Consider the following 25,652-nt stretch of genomic DNA (forward strand, 5'->3'; position numbering starts at 1 on the left):
CAACAGAACCCTGATGGACTTGAACGAAAGCTGTGGCTCCGCCATCACTCTCTTCTGGGTTTTCCTTGTCTGCCATTAATTGGTCCCTCTTGTGTTGAGCTGGTTACCCCTGGCCTTTTACTAAATTAGATTAAGTGAGTGGAGGCATGGCATAAGCGCACTGTAATCTATGTATCATTTGCTGTGCAAGGCTCTTTATCTTCGTAAAGCTCTTGGAGATTTGAGCCCTGCATATCTGGAAAATCCAGCTCCACAAGGCTGCCGTGGTTTCTGCCAGTGGCGTCTTCCGGGTAGAAATTATGGGGAATGGCTCTTCCCAGGCTCAGATGTTTGAGGCCCTACCTACATTTTGGAAATTTTCTTGCTAATTTTCTTTTAAGCCCCCTGGCTCTGAAAGCTCCACAATCTTTTAGTTCTGACTGCCTCTGAGCAGAGAAAGAATCATTTTGATACGTACCTAACTAGAATAACCAGAATCAGTAGCTGTGGCCATAGGCCTTCAAGGGCCAAGAGAAATCCTTCAAGTTTGAGAGAGTCTCGGATGGAATGAGAGGCCACTGTATCCATCATGGACCAGAGAGTGATGAGCAGTAACTTAGAACCAAGAATCCTTATTTCAGTCTATTTGGAGGTTATTTTTGAGAGCCCACTGTGTGGCAAGCAGAGTACTACATACTACAGTAAACAGGATGAAAATGGTCCTGATCCACGTTTGCTGCCTATAAGAACTTTATATTTATTTTTCCTATGTATACATATAGATTAGATATATGTGTATATATATGTGTGCGTATATCAATACATGTATTATGTATGTATGGGGGTACCACCGTGTGTATGTGGAGATCGAGGACAACTTGTAGGTGTTGGGTTCTTTCCTTCTAGCATGCAGTTCCAGGGGATGAAGCACAGGCTATCAAGCTTGGCAGGAAGTGCTTTTATCTGCTGAGCCATTTGGCTGGCTCCTTGTACTTCATTTTAGTTACTGTAGTAGACAGCACAGCTATCCAGTTGCAATGCATTAAGCTAGATCATGCAGGAGGGAAGTGCAGAATGATGGGAATATCTAGAGACACCAGACCCTCACTTCGGAGGCGAGGCTGGGCTACTATGATCCTGCAGTTCCCTAAATAAGACCAGGAACAACTAATGTATGTCAGACAGTTTGGGTGGGGGTAAAATAATACCACAAAAGAGATAATGCTTTAAGCCGAAGGAAAAATTGATTATTGTACATCTTTACTAAGTCATCAAAATAGCCTTTGAATCATTTCTGCTTTGGAATAAATACCTAGATGCCAGTCATCATTTAGTTCTAAAATGCCATGAATGGGCATCCTTGCATCTGGAGGACAATGCACTAAGAGAAAACAAACTATACAGCATCTCAAAACAGATTTGAGGTCCTGGTGTTTGCTCAGTTAGCTACACAGGCAACACTCAGCCTCCCAAGGCTTTTGGCTCACTGGAATTTCAGAGGCTTAACATTCTGCCATCTGGAGTGCATGGAGCAGCCACGTCATTAGGAGAACCCAGGCTAAGTTGCCCTTCCCTAGAATTCAATGTGAGGACCAATGGAAGCTGAACACATGGGGAGCCAGTTGGGAGCAGCAGCAGCAGAAAAGGCATAGTGCTGGCTCTGATGGAAGGGTCCCTTTGAAGGGGTCACCTTGCACAGAGCTAGACATGTGGGGTTGCCAGTCATTGGACGTAGTACACCGCAGTTAAGTCCACTGCTCTGCTCAAGCCTCTAGCAACATTGTTCAGCAACAACTTAGAAGTAGTTCGATAGCCTCTGCATCTGACCCCTGCTTGCTTTCCCGCTTCATCTCCCGTAGCCACTCTGCTCTCTAAACCATCTGGGAACAAGTATGTTTGTTATGTCTTCTCTCAAGCTGATATTCCTCCAGCAGTAGCTCAGATTCCACGGCCGTCTGGAAGCTTCTTTCTGAATTCCGGTAGTGGAATACCAGAGGGAATGCCGAGGCCTATAATGAAGTAGAAAACTACATTAGTCGCCTTCGCCGGTTGCAAGTCTTGTGGGTGTTTTTTAGAACAGCTTCTTTCCGGTTCTCAGGGACATTGGAGGCCACCTTGACATCTTGTGACATCTTGGCTGCTGCCCCCCCACCCCATTCTGGGCTGGGCTCAAAAGCAACCAAGTTGGAGATGTGTGTTGCTTTCTTTTTCTGTAGTGAAATATGCTGGAACTTACTCAGTTTTCTCCTTCTTCTCCTTCACTTACTTTGCTTTCTTTCCAGTTTTATTTGCCTCCAAGGACACAGGGTTGGGCCATCCCCTCGGAACAGCCACGCCAATTTCAGGATTAAGCTAGGGTGGTTCTTTCTCCAACCCCACTGTCAACTCAGCCATTTATTTGGGAAAGTTAAGAGAACTTCCCTTCCAATTGATCATCCAGAAAATGGAGCTGGGAAAAACTCACCCTATTTTTACAAGGATAAATAAAACCCAGACTTAAGACATTTTGAAAAATAAGTTTAAGTGTAAAATATAAACATAAGATTTATTATTACTACCATGTTTGATTATACTTAAGGAAAAATTACTTCCAGTCCTTCTTGTTGACCTAACAGATTGGATCTTACTAGGCAAGTGCTCTTCACTGAGCTACCTCTCCAGCCAAGTTTGTCTCAGTCATTTTTTTTTTCCCTCCACTTCTCCTAAAATGGAGACCTTGAGTCAGGTGTTTGCCTCCAAAGACTGAGGCAGAAGGGTCATGAGTTCCAGGCTAGCCTGGGCTACATAATGATACTCTGTCACAAAACAACAGCGTGAAGAGCTGGATATCCAAAGAGCTGCTCTATATTCTGTCTGGAGAGAGCAGCTGTGTGGCCATTTCTGACTTAGCCTTTTTGAGCTTCTGCATCCTCTCCACTGAATAAGAACAGCCACGTTGCTGTCTGTTGGGATAGCCAAGTACTTATACTCTGCATTTAGGATTCTTGAAAAGATTTAAACTACCAGCGAAGCTGGAGAGGTAGTTCAGTGGGTAGAGCATGACTTAGCACACTCAAAGCCCTAGGTTTGATTTCCAGCAAGCACCTCATAAGCTGGCCATAGTGGCTATGCCTTCATCTAGTACACAGGAGATGGAGCAAGGGCACTGAAGTTTAGGATTACTCTCAGCTACATAAAGAGTCCAAAGCTAGCCTGGGCTATATGAAACTCTGTCTATTAAAAAAAATACAAACAAAACTACAAATGTTCATGCTTGTGATAAACATCATGCTTTTCCCCACTGTGGGCTAATAACTGTGCCAGACAGAGACATAGGTAAAAATGTATTTTGAATCTTTTTTCTAAAAGAGCTTTTTAAAGATTTTTTCTTGCCCTAAATGCTTGAGATACTAAGGAAAGGGGAGCCCTTTCATCATAGAACTGAATCTATGATGAGGATGTACAACCAGCAGGTGACTGCGTTCAGAAGGGACCATGTTGACATGTAGGTTGTATGTTAGTTACATGGCCAAGATTGGGAAAGGATGTAGGAGGGACCCACTATCAATGAGTCTGTATGTCATGATAAATCCAGTTTAAGTTGAACTTAAGTTCAACCACTGAGGTCTGGTGAATGACTTGGACACTGATGGAATGTTCTGAGACAACATTCACCTCCATAGGAGCTGGCTTGACTTTCCTCACTTTCCTTTCCTGAATTAAGTCTGAATGAACAGGTGTCCCTTCCTAAACTATACCCCCAAAGATGCCAGATTACCAATCTCTAGCATCCCTAGTATCCCTAGCATCATAATGCTCCCCAAAGATGCCAGATTACCAATCTCTAGCATCCCTAGTAGCATGCATGAGGTCTCATTTGGAAGTAGAGTGTTGGCATCTCACCAAGTAAAATTGAGGCCCCTGTAGTATGAGTGGTGTCCTGATTAAAATGGGAAATTTGGACACAGAGAAATCTAATCAGGAACAATGTTGCATGAAGGAAGGCATCGGGCTGTCCTGGGTCTCAGAACACTGAATATGGCAAGGAAAGCACAGGAGTTAGGAAGAGACAGGGAACCGAGTCTTCCTCCCAGTCAGTGCTCCCCACTCCCAGTCAGTGCTCCCCACGCTCAGTCAGTGCTCCCCACGCTCAGTCAGTTCTCCCCACTCTCAGTCAGTGCTCCCCACTCTCAGGTAGTGCTCCTCACTCTCAATCAGTGCTCCTCACTCTCAATCAGTGCGCCCCCTCTCAGTCAGTGCTTCCCCTCCCAGTCAGTGCTCCCCATTCTCAGTCAATGCTCCCCACTCCCAGTCAGGCAGTCCTCCCCACCCCCAGAAAGGGCATAGTAAACAAACTTGCTGACTTCTCATTATGACTTCCGTTTCCCAAAACAGCTAGACAATAAATTTCCATCGTTGAAACCACCTAGTTTGGTGGCCCTTCATTCCAACTCCAAAGAAATTGACACATATTGGCTGGCCATTTTCTGTACCTCACTTTGCCCCTCTGATCCGTGGCCTGGGACTTGGGTTTTACAGGAGGAGCCTGTATGCGGTATACAGTTTTTGGCAGTGTTCACTACCAGCGATGATGCTTCCTGTGGTTTGGCTTTGGAAAGCAAATGCATTAAAGACTAATCTCAAGCCTTGGGGTTTATTTCGAATGGGGCTTCTTCATGTTATAATTACCTCATTCCATCCGTGTGTTTGAGGAGTGAAGGGAGACGGTTGAGCGGCACACTTTTTAAAAAATCACTTATGCAAAACCCTTCATTTTCTGGTTGTCTCTTCAGGCTTGGATGCTTTTTGAGAGGATTTGGGGATCTATTGTAAGCCTGCTTCTGTTGGGGGCTTGGCAGGCCTGTGAGGAGACAGGACATGTTGTTTCTGCTTTTTTTTTTTTTTTAAGTTTGCATGTTCTTTCTCTGAAGGAGAAACATTTGAGTTTTTTTTTTTTTAAAAAAAAAAAAAAGAAACTTCCAGTTCAGCATGTTGAAATAGTCAGTTCTAATTTATATGTAAAAAATAAACTTGTCATGCTAAGTCATCACAGAAAAGTTATATAATTAGCATGCCCCTAACTCATTAACGCAGGGGATCCCACCTCACAGAAAGTGTCTCATTTCCTCCATTTTATGGCTCCTGAGGACTTTGTTGTAAAGTCCACAAAAACACATTTGAAAATCTGCTGGAAGCTGAAAGTCAACTATTTTTATAACTCTGTCACAAGAATTGTGTCTTAGACTGGGAATTTCATGTCCTTGCTTAATACTAGAGACAGTGAAGCCTCAAGAGGAGAAAAAAATAAAAGGCAAGATCAAAACCCAGGATTTCCAACCTCTGTTCTCCTTGTTTTCTGTGATAATACTGAGGACCATGGTTCAATTCCAAAGACCAGGGAAAGGGACAAAAGAGACATGACGGGTGGCTGGAAAAAGAACATGGTGGACTTGGAAGGGAACACAGGGCTTCGAGAAGACCTGGATCTCAACCCGGCTTCAGCCTGGTGTGGAAGCACAGCCTAGGGTCACCTGAGTTAGCCCTCAGGATGCTGAGCAAGTTAAAAATTGTATACTTCATACTGAAATGCTGAGGGATTCCGTGATGGGCCTGGAATTCACTTGGAGGCCTACAGTCAGTCATGAGTCAGCGCTTCACTGATGCTTGCCTAAGGCATATTTGGCATTCCATTCTGAAGCTTTGCTCGCCTTTGAAATTTCACAGGAACAAACGTTGGGTTTCTCAAAGGCACCTCTGGTTTTCCCTGTCCCCTCGGCCTCCTGACTCCCCTGTGGAGCCCAACAGCAGCTGGCTCCTCTGAAGGAAAGTGAGCCCCCTTCCCTTCGGGCTAAGCCTGATTAATTGATGCTGAGAGGTCCCCCAATACCATTCCTCATCTTTATATCGTAGCAGATAATATGATGGATGACTGTACTTTTATAGCAAATTCAGAAGCTCCCTCTTGGTCCTCACCAGTCTGAATTGCACAAAAGAACACGAAGATGAGCGCGCTTTAAAATAAACCTCAGTTAATTATACATACAACTGCATTCACTAAATGGGAATATTTTCAGGGTGTCTTTGCTACCCAGTGCCACCTGCTCATAATTTAAATGGGCACCGATTTAGTTCCATTAAACAAAACACAGTGACTCCTCCTGCAGCACCAAGTCCTTTAGCCCTATTTTGGAGTTGGGAAACGAAGCCTCTGTGTTCCCTTGTCGGCTCTGGGCCTGTGTCAACCACACCACAAGATTGTTTGCTTGCATAGTTTGCAGTCTTGTTTTAAAAACTAGCAGGCGGATAGGTTTAGGACGAAGTGGTTGGTGTTTTTGAAAGGTCCTTAAGGACCTGTGGCATCTGAACTCAGAGTTCCAGCAATTAACAGTCCCCATGAACTGAGGAATACACACATTGGATTCTTCAGTTTATTAGGGAGTTTTTGTTTTGTTTTGTTTCTTCTAGGCCGGCGTCTTCACTTTGCTAGGAACATAATAAGGTCACTTAGGAGGAATCCGTTCATCTGTTATTGGTTTCTGATGTCTGTAAGTCTAGACAGGGTGTTTCTTGGAGGATATGAAAGTTAGAGCTGCATTCAAATCAAACTCGGTTGTCAAGCTCTTTCTCTGCCTGGCCTCCTTTGCTGTCTCAGGAATAGAACTTGAGAGCTGGGTGTGGTGGCTCACACAAGTAATCCCACCACTCAAGAGGCTGTTGCTGGCTTTTGAGGCCATCTTGGACATCATAATGAGTTCAAGGCTAACCTGGGCTACACAGCCAAACCCTGTCTAAAACTCAAAAACCACACATCTGAGGTGTTCACCAACCACATTCTCAGAGAAAGCATCTCCCTTCTTCAATTCCTTTTTCGCTTGGTGTCTGGACCAGGAGACTTTAGCATTAGGTTATGCAATCAGGAAGCCCAGCTGTGCCCATCTGTCAAGAAAGTAGGAAACTGCCTATCTGTCCCAGTCTGAGTTTTTCCTGATCCTGCCGCCCCTTTCCCCAGCACCCCCACCCAGCTCCCACACCCTTGCCCTGCATTCCTTTCCATTTTGTCCATTCAAAAACTCCTTCCTCCCTTAGAAAAGCTAAAAATACAAGCAATGCTTCCCAAGGAGCTTCCCTTATTAGGATCACATAGCTAAGCGGCGGGTGAAAGGAAGCCTCCATTATCCTGACTGTTCAGAGTGGGCTCTTTCCAAGTTTTCCATTCTCTCTTCTGAGATGGTCACCCTCACCCAAGCCCCATTATCCTTCCCATGGTATCAAGGATGCCAAAATGCTTGGGAAAATCTCATGTGTATATGTTAAGGGTACCTCCCTGGCACCCCAGAGCCGTGTGCCTATGTTCAGAGAAATTAAGGTACCTGGATCTTCCTGCCATTATTTGTGGGGATGTGTTAGGTGATAGTGGATATACTCTAGATATGAAGTCTCCAGGATCTCACTGGTGGGTTGCCGAGCATGTGCTGACCTGCAGACAGAGGCCCGCCCAGGGAAGGAAGAGCCTGGAGCTGAAGTTCTCTAAGCAGCGGTCCTGTTGTGTGTGTTCCTGAGCCACAACTTGGCTAGCTGGCCTGGACAGCTGGCTCTGGTTACTGTGAGAACAATGTGAGGAAGGCCATTGTCAGAGTCCTCAGAGCTCAAAGATACAGCCTTCCTAAGACACTAGTCCCTGTTGGCAAAGGAAAGGCAAGGAACCAAGGAACGTGGAATGCAGGGTCTGGAGAAGGCAAAAGTCCTGAGCAAGCCTTTGACTCCTGACTCCTCCAGTTTGGAAGCAAGGTCCAAAGCTGTTCTGTGACCCACTCAGCACGGCATGCTAAGGTTCAAAGACCCTAATATCCTATATGCCCCTAATCATTTTCAGTATGCCAGACTTGATAGTGAATAAAGACACTGTTGTTCTGATTGTCCCATCCCTGCCTCTCCTTCCTGAACAAGGTCCCTACTATTTACTTCTCTGGTTGCTATGATAAAATATCTGATGGAAAAAAAAAAACAAGAAGCAGAGGGCAGACCAGGGTGGGATGGCACTGTAGGATCTCCAGATCTCCTCCCTCTCGGGGATTCATTTCCTTCAGTGGGGACCAGTCTCCTAGAGCCCCACAGCACCCCCAAAACAGTGCTGGCTTCACATGAGCATCAAACTCATGAGTCCAAGAGGCATTTCACATTCAAAGCACAACAGGGTCTCATTCAATAATTCGGGCTGGCTTCAAGCTTCAGATCCTCCTGCCTCATCCTTCTCAGTGCTGGGACTGCAGACGTGAGCCACCATACCCAGGAAAACAGAATTTCCTTATAATTCTGCATGCCACAAGCTAGTCCTCTGGTTCTGCATACAAGGTCTCTAGTGATCTTGTGGGAAGTTATTGGCTTCTAGCTCCAAGTCCAGAGTCAGCAACCAGCTTTAACTCAAGGACAAAGCTCTAAATTCAAAAGTAATCTTTGAAAACATAGACATTCTAGAAAGTTCTGACTATGCTTAAACTTGTGGGGTTTGAGGAACTTGTTGAGGACCAGAGAAATTGTTCAGCTGGTAACGGCCCTTGCTGCCAGTCCTGATGACCTGAGTTCACAGTTGAAGACATACATGATGGAAGGGGAGAACTGACAGCTACAAATTGTCCTCTGACCTCCACGTGCCTGTTGTAGCATTCCCACTTCCCACCAAAAAAAAAAAAAAAAAAAAAAAAATGAAAGTAAAAGAAAGATTAAATAGGTGCTGGAGAAATGGTTCCACAGTTAAGAACACTTGCTTTGTTGTTGTTGTTGTTTTGGTATTTTACTTTTATGGTTTTTCAAGACAGGGTTTCTCTGTAGCTTTTTAGCCTATCCTGGAACTAGCCCTTGTAGACCAAGCTGGCCTTGAACTCACAGAGATCTGCCCTCCTCTGCCTCCCTAGTGCTGGGATTGAAGGCGTGCGCCACTGCCCGGCTAAGAGCACTTGTTCTTGCCAAGGACCAAGGTTCAGTTTCCATGGCCCACATGGTGGCTCACAACCTTCCGTAAATCCAGTTCCAAGAGATGTGGTGATCTCCTGTGACTTTCTCAGACTGCATGTATGAGAGACATACATCTACACAGGCAAATACTCATGAACATCTGAGAATTAACAGTTGAAATAGTGGCCACCAGGGCACATCAAAATCAATGCCTAGCTAAAACTTGCCACAAGACTCTGGTTCAAGCCTCATCTAGATTTATACATAGGTAATTGATCATTCTTTTGCTCCTGGTGTGCTTTCCTGTGGAGTCTCATGGGACCTTGTTTTAGGATATGACATTGGACTTTGCGGTTTTTGTTGAAACTTTTCACTATTTTAAACATGCTGGGTGGGCTTGTCTTACTCCAAATGAAAAAGACAAGAAGCATTGCTTCTGCATATGAACGTGGGTTACAGTCACTGCTCTTTTTCTGCACGTGGGAAAAGATACATACGCCATCGTCCATCAGGAAACAGGCACTGGGCTCTAGCTGTCCCCCTGCCCTCCTCTCCCCTACAGAATTACATGGTGGCCTGGGGACTTTCCATGTGCCCTGCTTGTCCCATATTTCTAACTCCCTGTCTTTTCATTCCCAAGTCCTCTGAGAATGTGGTGGGTTTAAATGCTTTATTCCTAGGAAGAGTTTGTGCAGCTCCTGGTGTGGCCTCCAAAGTGTCAGGTGTGCGGCTTGGCGTTGTTGGTGTCTTTCTCTGCATGAAGTGTGAATGTGTGAATGCATGTCTCTGCGTGTATATGTGTGTATGCATGCATGTACATGTGTGTATATGTATGTATGTGTGTAGATATGTGTATGTATGTGAATGCATGTGTTTATTTGTATGTCTATGTGTATGTATATGTGTATTGTGTTCCTGTATACATGTATATATATCTGTGTATGTGTATATTTTATGTGTGTACATGTGCATGCATGCATGTTTGTGTGTATGTATGTACATGTGTATGAATTGCATTTTACCTATGTGTGCACATGTGTGTTTGTGTTGTGTGTGTGTATGCATCAAACAGTGTCAGGACACCCTCTGGTGTTGTTTTTCAGGGTATCACTCATCTTAATTTCTAATGATCTCTCACTGGCCTGAAACCCTGAGTGGCTAGGCTGGTGGGCCAGGGAGCCCCAGGGATTCTCCTGCCATGCCTCCCCAGTGCTGGCATTACAAGCACATACCAGCGCACCTAGCTGTTTTTGAAACATATGTTCTAAGAGACTGAATCAGGACCTCACGCTTTCAGGGCACTCCCTTTACCAACCGAGCTGTCATAGGCTGTATCTATCTGCTGGGAGTCCACAAAGACCCACCAATGACGACCGAGTGGTTCCAAGCATTGAGTACTCCTTGGTGTCCCCTCTAGAGAAAGCCTGTTTACTCTGAGTCCCGGGATGAGCTCAGTGAGGTGTGTAAGTTAAGGCTGTCAAGACAGAGGGGCTGGATGGAAGACAAGCTGGAAATGCAGCCCGGCTCTTAGTGCCATCACTTAAGTCTCCTTCCCCTTGCTGAAGCGCAGCTCTCTCTGCTATTTGAAGAAAGCAATTTAGATTTATATTAAGGAACGCATAAATGGATTTCTGTGATGGAATCTCATCTGGAGTGAATGCGGATAGCGTATGCTAATGAGCACGCATGGGGCCTCCCTTCCAGAAGCAGCTCCCACTACCCTACCCCTCCTCACCCACTCCCTACCCCCCGTCCTCACCCGCTAGACACCTGAAAGCAACTCAGAACTCAGGCTGTGGGGAAAGGTTAGCCCTCTTTTCCTGTCTCTCAGTATTACACCTCTCCTTGCAGAGCCTTAAAGCTCTTGACAAGCCTTCAAGTGATTCCAGGTGATGGATTTCCCCCCAGAGACCCTTAAGAGCTGGTTTTACATAGAAGCACATATGACTTCAGTTTCAATCAGAGTATTTGACTGTCTCACATCATTTGACATCACCAGAACTTCTTTGGTTCCCCCTGTGGTTCACACCCTCCTTCTTCTTCTTGGAGTTTTGGATGCTCACTGGTAAGATGTCACAAACCGTTAGCGTCAGCCATGCCATTGTGCAGCTATATGGCCAAGGGACTTCTTCTGGGTGGGACACAATTTCCTGTAAGTGAAGAGGTTGACTGAAGACTCTTGGGGCTGAGTCCCCTCCTCTGGACATTCTGTAGTCTCCATGGCTTTGTGCCCGCTGGGATTTTGCAGCTTCAGGTACAGTCCGCCTTGCAGACTTGCTCTCTCTTCCCGGTCTTCCTTCCTTTCATCCCTAGAAAGGAACTCGGACTCACTTCAAGGTGCCCAGTCCCGGTTAAGAAGCAGGCAAAACCTCTGATCACACCTTGACCTCTGTCCAGCTGCTGCTGAAAATTCAGGTCACCAAAGGTTGTGAGTTTCTGGAGGTGGCTAGGAAAATACCTCAGGGCTGGGAAGAAGCAGGTGCAGAGCAGATCCTAGAAAGGAACCAGCGCTGGGGCAGGGAGGCTGGAAGTGTCTGTTTGTTGTGGCTAGAGGCTGCTGCCTATCTACCTGCTGGTGCATGCCATTGGGTCACAAAGGCAGTGATGCATCGTCCCTCCCTTCTCAGAGGAGGTAGGGTCAAGGCCACTCTGCTATTTCTCAGTGCTGCAGCGTCTTAGGATGCTGTCACCAGTCTCCAGTGACTTTAGGCAAATCCTTTCCCTTCCCCATAAGCTTTTGGGCTTCAGGCCCCCTCAGACTCTCTAGGAGAACAACTTCTTGTTTAGTGCTGTTGTATGCTGCAGGTATATAAAGGGTTTAAAAAAAAAAGAATGCCGTGGGTTTCGCAGTTTTGAAAATCACAGGCATGTAATGGGCGAGCTTGTATGCAAAGCAGCATGACCTTGGATGTATCACATGATTTCCTGAAACCTCATCTCCTTCTGAGGCTCCCAGTCTGTCTTATGGGATGATTTAGGGGTGAATTAGAGGCAGCCCCTCATCCCTTCATTCCTTCAGCGCACACACAAGCATGCCGAGGGCTGCTGGTTGCCAGACGCCTTCTGACAGTTTACCCATGCAAGCACACACAGACCTCTGCAGAAGCTTCCACTGGGAGAGAGGTCACACGCACGGAGTGGTTATTTCATGCTGCTGGACAAAGTAGAGACAGAAACGCACCACTTGTAAAGCTTCAAGTATCATCCGTCAAGGTTGCGGGGTGGTCACAGCTGCTGTTAACTAGACATTTAATTGTGTGGCTCGACTCTTGAGTGTGAAAGCAACTACAGCCCCTCCTCCATGCACCTCCTTCAGGTGTAGCTTACTTAACCCTCTAAGCCTTAGTGTTCCTGTCTGTTCAATGGGCATTAAAAATGGAGCCCGTTTCCCTAGAGTGTTGGGAAGGTTTAGCCAATTCACATTTATTCATAGACTAGAGTCTGCCGTATGGGAAGCACTCTACAATATGCGATGTTGTTGCTGACCCTTTCCCCGCATTATAATGGAGGTCACTGCTGTAGGACAAGTTTTAAGATGGGGGTGTTTCTTAGTGATCAGCGTGGCAGTCACATGTGTTTATACTTTATATATTTTCTTTTTCTGAGACAGAGTCTCATTATCCCAGCTGCTCTCAAACTCAACTAGGCAGCCGGAGGTTCCCTTGAGCTTCTGATTCTCCTGTCTTCGCCTCCCATGTGCTAGGATTGCAGGTGTACCCCACCATACCTGGCTTGTGGGGTGCTGAGGCTCAAAGCCCCAGACACTCGAGTGGAAGAGTGAGGGCAGTTTCAGGGGAAGTCAAGAGAGCCCCCTCCTACCACGGCTCCCCTCACGTGGACGATTCCGTTCTCATCCCCTTTCCTGAGTGGGATTGGCACCCCTCATGCAGAACAAAGGGACTCGCTTTGCAGACAGCGCCCTTCTGTCTTCATGTGTCATCTGCCTCGAAGGGTGTAATTTGTTTCTGCTCTGCGCAGGAGACTCCCTGGAGAAGGCTCTGTGGTGTGCGGTGCTCCTGTATTGATCGGTGACACCACTGTGCTATAGTGAGTGGGTGAGGTCATGCTTATCCGGTTACTCTCGTCGCTGACCTTGAGGCTTCCCAGGTGACAAAAGCATATAGCTGGATCCCTGGTTACAGAATGCCCTTGTTTAGAGGTAAATCCCTGTGAGGGTGACTGATAGTTTTGAAGGAATGACTGCAATCACATCACATGCCCCCCACCGCAGGTGGGAGGTGGTTTGTATTAATAAGCTCAGAGAACCCCTAGGTCTTGGTGGCACTATTTGGGGCTGATTTTTCAGGAGTTCCTTGATCTGCGCTCCTGTCTTATCTTTTCTCATGAGGTTCCACCTTTCCTCTAAATTATCATGACTATAATTTGTCAGTATGAAGTTCAGAGTGAAATACTTGGGTCTTGGAACTAGTGGTCACTTTCCAGTATGTCTACCTGCTTCCTTTGTCCTCCCTCCCCCCACTGCATCCCTCCCTTCCCTTCTTCCTTTTTTCTTCCCTCCCTCCCTCCTTTCCTCCCTCCCTCCCTCTCTATGCCTCCCCCTTCACTTTCTGCCTCCCCCTTTCCCTCTCTCCTTGCCTTCTTCTTCCCATCCTTCCTTTTCCTGGCCAGTGCTAGAGAGGTAGAGAGGTAACGAAGGAGATAAAAATGTGCCCATGAAACCCCTTGTTCAGAAGGATCCTTGGGAGGTACAGTGAACTGTTCCTTTCGTCTGCATCAACCCAGCAGCCCCTGGACTCTGGTAGCATTTCTGCTGTCCTGGCTGGACCTCATCCATGCTGGAAGAGGCAGAACGCTTCAGGGTTCAGACTTCTACTGGGTGACATAGTAGAGAGAAGAGGCTGGATTAAAATCACGAGTATGATTTTTGACTGTGTTGTAGTTGCACTCCAGTTATGAAATCATTCTAATATACAATTCCTTGTGTACTGGAGTCCTTCTCTTTAAGGCAAGCTGAGTTGACCTTTACCCCGGATGGCATCATATTGGCAGAATTCAACACTTGTATCCTCTGGCAGTTGGCAAGCACAATGCATTGCTGGATTGAATAGCAAGAGAACACTCAAGACAGCTTAAGCATTTGGGGTGCTAATGAACTTGTCAGGCATCTAAAACCAACGGTGCACCCCTACAATGACCTGAATAGATTAAATCTTTGTTTTGTGGTTAAAGGGGATTGAACCCAGCACTTTGGACATGCTGAGCAAGTGTTCTACCAATGAGCTGAACCTCCAGCCCTAAGCGTTGACTTTTATAAAAGGATAGTAACAACATGATACTGAAATCAAAAGAAGCATGTTTTCTCTGTATTGTCTAATTGGCTCCCAGCTCAAGAAAAATCTTCACACTAAAGCTAAAAAGGCCCAACCTTAGCCATGGTGGCACATTCCTGGATCTTAGCACTCAGCAGCAAGGACAGGAGGACCAGAGTTTGGTTTCCATAGCCAATTCTAGGCAAGTCAAGACTGCTTAGAGAGACCCTGTCTTAAAAAAAATGCATGAGTAATAAACAGAAAAGTAGCTTGGCGTTGTGGCTCAGGCTGTAAGCTCAGCATTCAGGAGACTGAAGCTAAAGCCATGGTGCAAGGGGGAGTCAGCCTGGGCTAGGTAGTAAGTTCCACGCAAGCCTGGGCTACAGAATGAAACGCTATATCATAAGTGAACAGCAACAAGCATAAACTATGCTTCTGTAAGCAACACCAGTGATATTCACAGGGTCACCAAAACCAATCAATCAATAAATAAGGAAATCAAAATGTTAAAATAGACTTGAAAATAGGAGAGAAGCTTAAAAAGAGGAGGGGGCTGACAGGTGGAGAAGGGGGCAAGAGAGGATAAAGAAGGAGATGAAAACAATCAAAATATATTATCTACATGTCTGAAAATGTCATATTGAAACCCATTATTTATTTATAATTAGTATGAGCTTGCCAGGACCATGATGATGAGGAGAATTTTGCAGCCTGACTGCCTGGCAGCCAGGGTGCTTCTTTATTTTTACAGAATTTAGTAAGTAGGGATCCATTCATGTTGTTCTAAAACATAGATCATATCATTTTTGTTTTCAGACATGTATTTCCCTTCCTTCTGCTCATCTTTTAGTCATCATCAATAAACTATGACAGACAGAGTTATCATTTTTAATCATTTTCCCTCGAGTTTCGACATCATTGATAAGCAGAATTATCCTTTTGACTCATTAACCCCATAGCCCATTTTTTAAGAATCTAGAGGCATATGATAAGCTGTTCTCAGGCTGGTTGCTTTTGTGGCTACAAGGACATTTGACCAAAACAGTCATCAAGCCATCCCGGGCTTGCTGCCATGTTCCAAGCAGTATATTATTAACTCTTAATGGTCAGGGTGCCCAAGAAATAGCCTCAGGCCCAAGCTGCTGCAGTTATTATTCGAATCCTGGTATAATATAATGTTTATATTTTATGTCTTTGTAAAATGCTCTTATCATCTTTCCACATCATTCTTTGCCCATCAGCATAAGTCTCTGTGTAGGGCAAAGGTAGCTCCAGCTAGTCTAACTTGGTCGCTGTATGTGCCATGTATGTACAGTGGGAAGAGGTTTGCAGTCTGATCTGTGGCCACCTCCTCCAGCCCACCGAATCTTGTTGACCTTTTAAAATTTATCTTGTTTTGATTATCTTGCCCCTAAGTAAGTACAGGGACAGATGTTTCAAAAAATGTGTCATAGCCTCATAAAGAGACCTTGGGCTTCTTTCTGTGTATCACAACCTCCAAGGCATAAGGAAAACCTTCAGCTAGATAAGGATATCTCCCTAAAGCAGGGGCAAGAGCATGTTCAGGACTGTCTTGGGAAAGCTTGGACAAAGCATTCCTGGGAGAAGGCATAAATGATTCATAAGTAGTTTTCCATCAATCCAATACCCCTAAATTGTACAAATATTAAAAGTCTCCCAAGTATGGAACAAGTGGAGATGAAACCCAAAGGTGACGTGGCAGCCACCATGTGGCTCAGCTTTGCTGGGTCTTTGCCCAGGAGCTGTGCTGGCTTCATGACTTCTGCCATCCCCATCAGATATGGCTGTGCCGTGTGCTAATTAAAACGTTTGTAAAAAGGAATTAACTGATTAATGACAGAAAAGGTCCTCAAAAAGCTAAGACAAGGTAAGAATCTAAGGCAGAATAAGTACCCGAGGGCATGGGAATGGCACAGGGAATATTGTCACAGTGGAGCTCTAGCTAAGATGTCTACTGACCAGGGAGGTACTGAGGGCTTGTTGAATTGGTGAGTATAAGTGCTGATCTATCCACACAACAAAGATAACATGTGTATGGGGGGGGAGGAGGGGTCTGAATGCACTACCAAGCTCTACAGAGGCCAGGGCTTGGCTCAGGTGGCTTCTGCTACTTAATCAATATTGGCCAAATGTCTGTCACTTAATAACCTGATGACATCACCCTCTCTCTTGCTAAAAGAAGTCATTTGTAAGCAAGGTTAAAGAGAGAAATCAAGAGTGTCATTTATGTTAAAGAAAGATATAACAAGATCGTGTGTACACATATATGTGTACACATGCATATGATTTTGGTGGTGCTGCATGCCCACAATCTCAGAATTAGGGAGGTGGAGGCAGGAGGATCAAGAGTTCAAGGTCAATCTCTGTTACCACAGCGAGTTGGAGACAAGCCTTTCTCAGTCCCCTCTCCTCAAAACATGTGTCATCAATCAATCAATTAATTTCCCCAGCCTAACGTTCATAATACCCCAACTTCCAAAACTTTTTGAGCACTGATATGATGCCAGGAATAGCGAATCACACAGTTGACCTCCAGTGACAGTGTAATAATCAAGATTTCTGTCCCAGAGCTGGCTACATGAATGGGCTTTTTAGATAATGTTCCTTTAAAAAAAATGCTCCCAAAATACCATTTCCAGCTTGAGTTTTAAATGGCAGTATTGGAAATGGAGTGTTGGTGGCCAAGAAGCCTATGAAGATGGCCTCCCTTGGTCAGTAGGACAGCAACTGTATCTTGGTGTGTGTGTGCGCGCGCATGTGCACATATGAGTGTTTATGTGTATCTGTGTGTGTGTCCATGTCTGTGTGTGTATGTGTGTGCGTCTGTAGGAGAGAGAGACAGACACCGACACAGTTCCCTAAAAACAGATCTCCACCACCACCGCATTTATTTGCAATCATCTTTTCCAGTTGAGACAAATTCCATAATTTGGAAATCGCCTTGTGAGATGCCAGTCACTTGTCTTACTCGATGTCATCTTTGCATGCACACAGCTCTTTATTTATGGTGCTGTGGCAATGCTTGCCTTCCTGCAGATTGTCCGGCATGTAGCACCAGGGCTGCACTGAGTGCCTAGGAAGTAGGAATCAAGACACAAATACTTTAAGCCTTAAACTAGCAGAGCTGGGCCATAATTTAAGGAAAGACTCACATACATGTCCTATAGCTCAGGGGATCTGTAAAAACAGACTTCAGTCTCTCCATGATTTAAATTTGTTTGCCTATATACATGACTTTATTAGATGAGAAATACATAAGTAGTGTTTATTTACTCTGAGGTAAGAATTGAAAGAATTGGATGAACTAAAATTCATCCATTACACCAGGTGGCCAGCACCATGGCTAGTGTTCTCAAACTGGCTCTGCTCTTCTGTATCCTTCATGTTTGGGTTCTCAGCATTGCGCTTAGGTCAGATGAAAGTGTGCTCATCCGCCTCACTCTGATGACTGGAGTAAAATGCTGATGGGGATCGTTTGGACTGCCTCTCCGCTGTTGATTGCATGCTTGTGGCTCATAATCAGAGTGATGCACAGTAATTGTTAGACTCCCTTGCCAGGGCTCCATTTTGTGCCGATGTAACTGTCAGCACTTTCGGCCCCGTTGTTCTGCCTGGAGAGCGCTTGCTTAGCACCCACTGGGCTGCTAAGGCAAGGAAGGCTCTTTGCTGAGCACCCTGAGTTCCCTGCCGCTGTTGTTTGCTTACCCTCAAAATAATGACCTGAGGAAGGACTGTCTGCCCACTTAGTGACAGCTGGCTCTTACTTTTTGTGTCTGTCAGAATGCTAGTGTGTGGAGACTTGGCTATTAACACACACACACACACACACACACACACACACACACACACACACACATAATACAGGGAGCTAGAAGCTGAGCTTTCACCTTTGGTTATGAAACTGGTAAACTTAGCTTTGTCACATGTTCTTGAGCCTTGCTTTGCTCTTCTGTGCAATGGGCTAATAGAATTTACTAGTTGGAAGACTTGGTTTGGGCTAGAAAAGAGAGATAAACTTGGTCAGCAGAAACCAGCTGCTCATTCAATGGTAATAGCCAACGGTAAGGAACCTGATGCTTTCTCAGAGGATATAAGCTAATATGTCAACTTTCTGTCACAATTTCATACATCCAAGATAAGCAACTTATAAAGAGAGAAGGTTTAGGCTGGCTTGTAGTTTTGGGGGTATCCACCATGATCAATCACCCCTTTGGGGGGGTCCTTTAGCAACTCAAAACATCATGGTGTGAGAACATGACTGAGCTGATCGTGCTCACCTTGTAGCCAAGGAGTGAGGGAAAAGGAAGAGGAGGGTTCTGGAGTCCTCTTCTACGGTATGTGCCAGTGATTTTTTTCTAGTTCCTGGCTCTTAAGACTCTATCACTTCCCAGTAGCATCACTCTGGAAGCTGACCCTTCAACGTGCAGGCCTCTAGAGGACATTTAAGGCCCAGACTACTGTACATTCAAGATGGTGCTTCCAAAGCTCAACAGCCTTGATGCTCGCTCCATCTGCGGAGCACACCACACCAGCAGTTTCCTGTTGGTCAGAGACAGGTAACCGGGTGAGCATCTTAGGCTCGACATCAGCTTTACTTGGCTGGGTCTGCAGAGATAGGGTGTGTTATGATCCATCCTGTGTACCTTTCAAAGCATTTGAAGGGCACTTTGGAGGCGGCCCTAAGTCTATGTAACACTCAACTTTGAATGCACAAAAGGGCCACACTATACAATACACAGTGGGTCCTGAGAAAGCAAATTGAGCAAAGCAAAATTCCATCCCTGTTAGAAGTTCACTATAGACATCTTCCCAGCTCCTGGATTGTACCCATTGAAGACGTGTGGCAAGCAATTCAGATATTTCTCATGGCACAGCAAGTCCTAGTGAGTGTTGTCAGAAAGAGGTTCCATATATGAGCTCTTGTCTTTTTAATTCTTTTTCTACATGGTCCAAGTAGCAGAGTGGAGGTCTCTCAGAGAGAAGGATCTGCCTCCATGAATTGTTGTTCAGATCGCAAAAGCTGAAACCAACCATTGAGGGAAGATCTTATATTATTCACTTTTCTCTTTGCTGAGATCAAATACATGACAACAAGCAACTTAAAAGAGAAGGGCTTATATTGGCTCACAGTTTGAGAGTATAGCCATTGCTGTAGGGAAGGCAAGGCACATACTGGGAGGAGGGGTTTTGGTTGTGGCTGCAGGAGTGTAAGGCTGCTTGTTCATATCTGGGTGGATAAGAAAGCAGAGGAGGGAAACTGGGGGCTTGGTTGGCTTTCTCATTTTTAACCCTGTCATTCAATTCAGGATCCAGCTCATAGGATGGTGCCACCCACATGCAGGGTATGTCTTTTCCCCCAAGCTGACCCTTCTTGGAAAGTCGTTCACAGGAACACCATGACATTTCTTAGACCTGTGCAGTAGACACTATGAATGATCTATCATCTGTCTCATCATCACACTAGGGGACTTAGTCCATTGGCTCCCGCTTGTCATCTCCTGTGGACTCTGGTTTCACAAATAAAACTTTATTTCACACTCGTGTGCTTCCCTAGATTATTTCAGTGTCTCAGTGTATGCATCCTTCTCCCCACGAGGACCTCATCCCCATGTCTTGCCTGTTGGTAGTTCCAGTTTCAGAATACTTTAAAAAGACTGACTGCATTTATAACTGGAGGAGGAAATGTCTCCACACCCTTGGACATCTATAGGCTTATACTCACTCCTCTAGCCTCTCTCAAAATTGTCCTTTGTCTGAAACATAACTGATCATGGTTAGAGTTATGGCACAGGATACCAGGAGGTGATCGTGTAACCTGTGACGCATGTAACCACCTCGTATATGTTTTATCCAATCAACTATTCCCTATGAGAAAGAAATTATACCAAAATCACTGGCACTGTACAAATAGCCCCACATTTTATACCTTCTTGTGGCTTCTTCCAATGTGATTTTCGTGGATTTTGAACTCCAAATAATGTGGATTAATTTCTAGGGTCACTCAGAACTCTGCGTTATTCAATTCACTTTCTGAATCATAAATCCACTCCACCATGACTGGGGGAGAAACAGGGATATTTGTTTAGTGTTAGACTTATGATTTCCGACTTTAGTAAGCATGCCCACTGCCTGTCATCTCTAGTCCCCTATCAGCATCTTCTAGCAGCTCACTGGAAATTGTGAGCTATGATTTCATTTCCCATGGTATATGTGCCAGTTTGTATTCTTCTGAGCTCACCCACTCAAACCCAAACAAATTTTTGCTGTTAAAACTTACTGTATTTAAGCAATCTGCCATTGCCGATCTTGAAAACGGAGGAGAGAAAGAAGACGTGTGCTACCATGGTGTGCAGTCGTTTCTCATGACTATGGATACATGGGTGGATTCTGTAGGTTCAACAAATAAGTATTTATTGCCTCATTCTCCCAAAGCGATACTCTTACAGCCCTTTCAAACTTTTTGATATGGGGTTAAGTAGTTCACTTGGTGGAGTGATAGCCTAGTATCCATGAGCCTCTGGGGTTGATCCCGCACTGAAAAGGCTGAGTGTGGTGGCCCATAATCCTAGTGCTGCTCTGGAGGTAGAGGCAGAAGGAGCTCTAATTCTAGGTCATCCTTGTCTACATACCAAGTTCGAAGCTAGCCTGGGCTACCTGATACCCTGTTTCAGAAAAAAATAGATGTAGATCAATTTATTGGCAACTAAAGAGGATTGCAGTATATCAACCGTAAACCATCAGTTGGCAAAATGATATGAATACCTTAAAAACATGTTAAACTAAATTATATATGTACACATGGGTTTGTTTCTTTTTCAAATGCATGTATGTATTCGTGGGCATAGGGAATTAGGTAGCACGGAAGTGAAAATATTATTACTGGTTCTTAGTGGGAATTTTTCTGATTTCTGTTACTTGTCCCATCCCATCTATATCATGTAACTGTTTTATAGTAGACAGTTTTATTTTGTTCTTGTTTGTCTCATCAGATTGGAGGTAGGTGGGGAGGTCAACGCAGTGCAGCTACTTACATCCAGACAAATTCTAAAAGTCCCTCTCCAGCTCTCCTCCTGTTGCAGATACAGGAATGTGTTGCACTAAAGGATAATCAAGGCCGTTCTTCTCATTGCCTCCCCTGCATGCCTAATGCTGCAGCAGGACCCACAGAGAGGCATGCAGCAGCTGGTAGCATCATTGGCATTAGGCAAATGAGGAAAACTCAGAGGGCTCCGGTGGCTGGAATCACTTAGCTAGGGGTGGTAGAGCTGAGAAGCATGTGTGGGCTGACTCTGAACTTTATTTTGGAGGTCCTTGGCTTTCTTCCTGTAGACCTCTTTGTCTGGCTTGAGGAGAAAAGGGTTCCTTGTGTGTGAATGTAGCTTTTAAAGATCTCGTCAGAGGGGCTGGAGAGATGGCTCAGAGGTTAAGAGCACTGACTGCTCTTCCAGAGGTCCTGAGTTCAATTCCCAGCAACCACATGGTGGCTTACAGCCATCTGTAATGAGACCTGGCACCCCCTTCTGGCTTGCAGGCACACGTGGAAGGAATGCTATACACATAATATAATAAATAAATAAAATAAAATAGTTTATAAAAAAAAAAAAAAAGATCTCGTCAGAGGTGTTGCTCGTGTGTACTGGAGCCGACTGTTTGTATTGTCTCTGGCTATCTTTCCAGTCAGGCCTTTATCTTTTCTACAGCCAGAGTCACATCTTAGATGGCCTAGCCTAGGATCATCTGACAGCACCAGGCTGTGGGTGTCACCTGAACATGAACCACCTTCTCTCAGGCATACTGAGGCAGGCCTTTCCAAGTGTGAGACACCTTTAGGCTGGTGGGTATCTTCAGTAAAATTCTCCACATGGCCTCATGGCTTCTTGGCCTTTCTCACCATCTGCTGACTCTTGAGAAAAGAACAGGAAGAGGTTAGGATGAAATCCAGATACTTGAGGATGGTGTGGAACCTGCTGGGTTAGCTCTGACTCACATTCCCTCTAGACTCACAGAGGTTAGTTCAGTGTCTCTGGAGACTTTGCCAAACAACCTTGAGCTGGAATGGAGCTGGAACTCTTCTGCTCCCACTCCCTATCTGTCTCCATCATTCAGCCTTCCTATGGCCAGACACTTGCATCATCTTGGTTCTTTCCCACAGCTGGTTGGACCAGTCAGCACTTGCGACGCTATGGTCTCTGCCTGACATTACTCAGTGGGCTTAAGGAGCCTCCATCATGTCTTGCCAAGTCTGTGTTCCCATGCAAACCTAGTTACAGATGGCTGTGGGTCAAGGCTTAAGGGTATGGCATTTGGGAGAAAAAGACAAACTGCAGTGAATGAGGAAGGTGGGGCATTTTAAAAGACCCACCTCAAAATATTTCCTATACACCGCAATGTACACCCCTTATCCTAACGGTCATATAACACATGCTAAATAAACCACATATACCATGACTTTCTGTATATGATTGCTTTAAAACATCGTTAGCTTCATATCACCATGGGTATCTACTGACCCCGAGTCTCCTTGCCCTCCCTGCTCACTGACCTGTGCTGATTCAGCAACTTGGCCCCCGGTTGTTTTTAAATTCTTTTTCTTTTCTTTTCTCTCTTTCAGTGTTCCAAAGAAATTAGACCAAAACTTTCTTCTTGAGAAGAAACCAACCTGCTTTTGGCAGAGGGTGAGTGAGCCTTTAAATGTACCATCTATTTTTGTTCATGTCAAAATGGTGTTTGATACCGTGAGGTTCCAAGATCAAGCGTTTGATAACAGGCAGGCTGGGGAAGTCTTCTCAAGCTTGGAGTCAAGATGCTCTTTCTTTCTTCTAATTCGTTTGCCTAGGTCCCTCCTAGAAAATAAGGTTTTTCTCAGAGCTTTTGCTCGGCTGCTTCCTGCTGTCCCCAAGTCCCCTCTCGTGAGCTGCCCTCAAAGCTGTTATATCACTTGTACATTTTGCAGAGAGGTCAGCGGTGAAAGTGTCTTTCCTTCAGCGACTGGCCCATAGAGATAAGGCCATGGGCAAGGGGAGACTGTCTGTCTGGTTCACATGGCTGTGTCTCGTGAGTGCCATGAGAAAGAACAATCAGCTATGAGTAGTCCATGGGACCTCCCAGGCTATCTGGGGAAGTCCCTGTGTGCAGATGAGATATCTGGGATCCAGTGGGCTCCAAGAGACCTGTGACATCATAGACAGTAGCAGAGCCAACAGTGTGAGAATGGTGTTTGACTCTTAGCTGGTGGTCCAGAGGAGAGATGATTATTTTTAACACACAGCTTATTTCCAAGAGGATAGATTTATTTCTATAATTTAATTTAACTAAAGCACTAATACAGTCATAATGGCCTGCTGTCCTAAAGAATATGCTGAAGTGGTGTTGTCTGGCTATGTAGTTGTCATGCAACCAAGCAGGATTGGCAGAATAGGTGCCTCCAGAAACCATCAGATGTGGTCCTCATTGGCACTGACATATTTGCTCGGCTCTGCCTAGGAATATGTAAACAAATGTCTACTCGCCTTCGAGAGGGGAGCAATGATCTAGCAAAGAAAAAAAAAAGCACACAAAAGCAGCTAAGTGAACCAGTGACTTTGTTGGGTTACGGAAGGTAAGAAAAGGGGTAGATAGAGGAACACAGGTGATTCTGGGAGCAGTGCCACCAAAAAGTCACCCCAGTGTGGGTGACAACACAAAAGCTTCATCCACGGAACTCCCTGCCCAGCTACCTGAGAAGTCTTTCTCACCCAGCAGGTTTTTGCTCTTTATCTAATCTGGCAGAGGAGCCTGTGAATCCTGTAAGTTTAGTGAGCTTCCTGTATCACTGACTCTCCCTCCACTGTGAGGGCACCATTTCAACTCAGATGAAATAGCTGCATAAGTGCATGTCTTCCTTCGTGCCCTTCCCAAACCACCGCTTTTGTAGTGCCGTGTTGTCGCGTGCTGAGACTGGTCGGCACCTCTGTTTCGCAGCTAAGAGCCAGCATGAGGCTGCTGGTTACGTCATATTTACAGTCCGTAAGTAGAGAGAGATGAATACCATTGCTCAGCTCAGTCTCCTTTATATTCAGTCTGGATATAAAGCAGTGCTCCCCATATTCCAAGTGGGTCTTCCCTCCTTGGTTAAAACTTTCTGGAGATGTCCTCCTAGATATACTCAGAGGCGTGTCTCCTGGTTGATTCTAAATCATGTCAAGTTGACTCAATACATACTCACAGAAAATGCATATATATGTATGCAAGCATGTGTGTGTATGTATGTGCATATGTATGTATGTATGTATGTATTATGGTGGACACAAAGGTGTGTTGTTCTCTGCAAGATCCAAAGACCTTTCTAGAATTAGACTGTTGATTAGACTAAACTTAAAAGACAACTGAGAGGAGAAATGGCGAACTCTGTGTCTACACTGTATTATTCTTTGGGTAAAGAATGATATTGTAGGCAAGGATCTAAGGCCAAAGACAAAACAAACAACATGAGAAAGAGGGACCCCTGTAGAAGCAGGATCCCTGGAGCTTATGCACTACACTTGCAATGACTTAATCCTATGCTGGAATCATCAGTAGTTTGATCTTGACATTCAATAAAATATCATAAGCCACTTGTTCTTTGCCAATTAGAGGCAAAGTAAATTCAAATTGAAGCCATGAGAGTTTTGTGGGGGTTGGGGGAATTTTTAACCTAAGAAGAAGCTTGAGGCTGTGGTGTAGCTCAATACCATAGTGTGTACTGGGCATCTACCCAACACCAAGCATAACAGTAACAATTCTCCTGACAATACTTAATTCATTTGGGGTACACAATATTTGGAACCTCTTTTCCTCATTGTCCAAGGTGATTCTGTTTGTTTTCTTGCTTGCTTCATTTTGTTTTGTTGGTTTTTTTTCCTAAAATAAAACTACCCTTTGAATAAAAAAAAAAAAAAAAAAAAAAAAAAACGAAGTAACAATCCAAAGCAGATCAGGGACTGGTCCCACTTGTACTTCCACCTGTGAAACATGAGTGGCTGAGTTCTCTGTCTCTCTGTGTAGAGGGATGGAGCTCTGGAACGATGCTGCGCTCAATTTATAATGGCACTTAACATAGATGGTGTCCCTTTAAGGGAAATCCACTGGAGTGCTCTTGCCAGCACTGAGATCTTATTTGCTAAAGGCCAAATGACAGTGGCATGTATTGGTTCCATAGCAACATGTCTGTGCAGCCAGAAAAAAAAAAATGCTTGCAGCAGCAGCCAGTGTGTCCCAGGCAGAGCCAGTATTGCCGCAATGCCTCCTTCATTTCCCCGCCTATCTCCCTCTGCCTCTTCCCTTCCTGGGGCCTTTGATAGTGTGGGGAATCTGCACTTTGTCATCCTTGGTATCTAGCTCTGTTGTTAACACTAGCCTGTGTCCTTATCCAGCCTGGAACTGGGTGAAGATGAAGGCAGTGCCCATGATCTCACTCTTCAGCAGAGCTGAGCA

General features: G+C 45.0%; 1 protein-coding gene across 2 annotated transcripts in view; it reads left to right on the forward strand.

The window, feature by feature from the left end:
* The window catches only part of Atxn1 (ataxin 1), a 382,090-nt gene that overhangs the window by 185,472 nt on the left and 170,966 nt on the right, over nt 1-25,652 (forward strand). For both annotated transcript variants that reach the window (XM_041632783.1, XM_041632784.1), the window contains one exon: nt 22,813-22,876. The gene's annotated coding sequence lies outside the window, so the exon portion shown is untranslated. The remainder of the gene's footprint in view (nt 1-22,812; nt 22,877-25,652) is intronic.

The sequence above is a fragment of the Microtus oregoni genome, unplaced genomic scaffold, assembly GCF_018167655.1.
Source record: "Microtus oregoni isolate MIOR12 unplaced genomic scaffold, Mior012 000042F_ref0000377, whole genome shotgun sequence".
In the NCBI taxonomy this organism is placed as follows: domain Eukaryota; kingdom Metazoa; phylum Chordata; class Mammalia; order Rodentia; family Cricetidae; genus Microtus; species Microtus oregoni.